We start from the raw sequence: 3,401 nt of genomic DNA, 5'->3' as shown, positions 1-3,401 counted from the left end.
CATATATATATATATATATACTGCAGTACAGTAGTTACATACCGTATCATCTCTTTTTCCAGTTAGCTTCCCCTCACTAAATTGTTGAGTCAATTACCCCATCGGCTGCCTCATATCAACACACATAGATACTCAGTATGTTACTGCTAAATCGAAATTCTTATCTTCGGTTTGATTGATTGATTGATTGATTGATTGATTGATCTTTATGTTTATTAGTAGTTTTTAATGTTTTAGTTTCATGATTTGGGATTGGGAAGGGTGCAGAATTATGGCTACAATGATCAAGTTTACTTTGCTTGGCCCTGATCTCCATTTACATATTGTTTGACATACTTTGGGCCAAATAAATAGTAAAATGAATGATTCAGAAACGTTATGCAAGCAGTCACAATCTCGACAAGCTAGGAGCAGAGAAGAATAATGATGACATTGAACCCCAAATTATGTTTGTACTAGTTTGACAAAATCAATTACCTTTTCTAGCCCTGCAATTAATGTTTATTATTAAAAACGTCAGCATATCAGGAAACATACAAACCTATACCACATTCAAGACTATTGAAATCAGGGACCATGTCATTGTTAAGCTTGTTTTCATGTTACAAATCGTTGAACTGGATTCAACATTAACAATCACTAACTTTAGATGTTTTTAGCTATTGGAATAACGTCAAAAGCAACCCTTTTTTTTGTAAGTAGTTAATTTTTCAGGTTTAACTTCAAATATTGCCGTTTTTTAACGATTAGCGTCAATAACATTTACAGGAAAACAAGCTTTAAAAAGATTTAAAATCGGTGGAGAGGATAATCCATCTTGACATGCTTTTAATTAATGAGAAAAATATACCATTTACTGTGAATGTTATGGTTTGTATACCACCTATGCAACAGCAGTCACACCGATCAACTGACACATATTTATTCTGCAAGCTTAGAAAAGAGAACACATGGGGATGACATCAGAAGCAAACTCCGCATCCAGAAAACAACATTGCACTGGAAACTATTATTAATAAAATATTTGTTTGTTATAGCCTACCACTACAAGTGGCGCAGTGCGAAAGTCAAGTGACAGTAGTGCAAAAGTCAAGTGGCAGTGCAAAATTCAAGTGGCGCGGTGCAAACTCAAGTACTGCGTGTGCCGCCACTTGAGTTTTGCACTGCGCCACTTGTGTGGTGTCTTTTTTTCCATAGTTTATATCGTTAGCCGAAGCAGTGGCAGTACCGGTCACTCGTCCAGTGAGAAAACCATACACATTACTTGATAAAGACAAGATTCATGATTGTAGAAAAAAAAGAGTAATCGGCTCGAGAAGGTCAGCCCCCCCTTTTTTTTTAAATTTAGAATATTGCTTTTATGAAATATTTTACGCACAGCCAAACTTATTACAGACATTAAATAAGTGGTTAACTTTATTAATATTATAAATGATTTTATTTGGTTAGACTTTTACACCTTCACACTAAGGTGCAGTACCAAAGAATCAGAAATAAGTGCAAAGTGTTTAAGTGAACCAGAGAGTTGAACCTAAATTCAGCTGCCTCATTAGTTCTGCAACTGGAACCGACATTTTGAAAGTAATTATGGAGTGCTTTAGTATTAATATCTAGGGAAATTTTCCCCTCAATCAGCTTATAGCTTTCCCAAAAAGAAGTTTATTATGCTTTTCCATGAAAAGCTAATTAATGTCATGAAGTTTCTTACTTATAGTATCTTTTACAGAATAATACAGATTTTTTCTGTTACTTTTTTAGCACACTTATAACAATTTAATATCGAGCCTGCAGTGGTTAAGATTGACGAGTTTACCTTCTAGAGATTCAATGATTGGTTTGGTACTTTTTTTTACTTGACCCAGTTTTAAGGAAACATTTCAATATACCATACTAATATACAGTAGGCCTATTATTATTTTCCTGATGGAGATAGAAGCAACTGAATTGAAACGTTGAGACACTCTCAATAAAAGCAAAAGTTCATTGAATAAAGTTGATTGTTCTTTGAAGCCAATTATAAAACGGAACTTAGGCCTACCAGCTACGTTTCAGCTATTCGGTGGCCTTGATCACGCAAATGACGCCTTGTTGTTGCAGTGACGTCGTTCATGCTCCGGTAGAGTATAGAGCTGGTAAGAGGGGGTGTGGGATCCAGCGAAAAGCTGACGTAAGAGCTTGCAACAAGATCGCCGGAGCATGAACGACGTCACTGCAACAACAAGCGTCATTTAATCGCGTGATTAAGGCTACCGAAGCTAGCCGAAACCCACCGAAACGTAGCTGGTAAGTCCCGTTTTATAATTGGCTTATCTTCAAAGGACAATCAACTTTAACTATATTTTTTGCTAAACAGGTGAATATTGATAATTTTATTGTGTTGAAAAAATGTGATTGATTAAATAATGTTCGGACTAGACTCAGCCGGGAACAATACTCATATTCATTGGGATGCGATGGTCACCTCCTGATAATGCAATACTTTGAGTAGAATTAGAGTCTTAAAATATTTTAAGAAATCGTCGTTAAAAAATCTGAAAATCAAAAACTCTGTCGGCAACAGTACTCACATTCATCGCGCTGTGATGGTCAGCTCCTGATAATGCAATACTTTGAATAATATTAGAATTTAAGTCTTGGAGATCTTGAGAAATTCGTGGTTAAAAATCAGAAATCGATTTAATAGGCTTGCATTTTTTTTAACAACAATTAGGCCTACTCTCGCCAATAACAAGATGAAATTATATAGGCCTAAGGCTTTATAAACTAAGTCCCTGTATGAGTTTTTAGTCTGACAATAGTACTCTAATATGGGCCTTTATATAGAATAGCTGTATATCTGTACATCTGTTAAAAAGCTGTATTTAACATTAAAGTAGATGCAGAACATCATGATTCTAAGAAGATTCTTTATGGAGATTAATCTTTTCTGTCAAATAATATTAGACGGTGAATGTTGGGATTAGCAGGTCGTTGTTACAGTTGACTTGAATCATTCACTCGTGCCTGCAGTCTGAGATCAGGCCGGTCTTAGCAAAAGTAAAGTAGACTAAGTCTGCTTAAAAGTTGTGTTTCTTATTTTAATATGGAAGCAGCTCTACTTTTGCCAACGAAAGATAAATGGCCCAAGTCACATAGTAAAGAGAACCATTAACATAGGTCTTAAAGGTGTCCTTACTAAACATGGAGAAAATCAAAGCCAAAAGATTTCTGAAGTCGGCTTATCAAAGATAATTTTTTATATAAAGCTGGGAAATATAGTTTACTCTCTAAATGATGCGTTTTTATTTACTTGTTTATATTTCTTACGCAGCTAACACGTAAATGAAGTGCGCATTGAAATGTTTATATTGTTTTTCTTAACATTATTTTATCATTATCATTATCATTATATATATATATAA

The sequence above is a fragment of the Anneissia japonica genome, unplaced genomic scaffold (assembly GCF_011630105.1).
Source record: "Anneissia japonica isolate Jap-2015-1 unplaced genomic scaffold, ASM1163010v1 scaffold287799_len804019_cov200, whole genome shotgun sequence".
Taxonomy (NCBI): domain Eukaryota; kingdom Metazoa; phylum Echinodermata; class Crinoidea; order Comatulida; family Comatulidae; genus Anneissia; species Anneissia japonica.
This window is presented reverse-complemented; position numbering follows the sequence as displayed.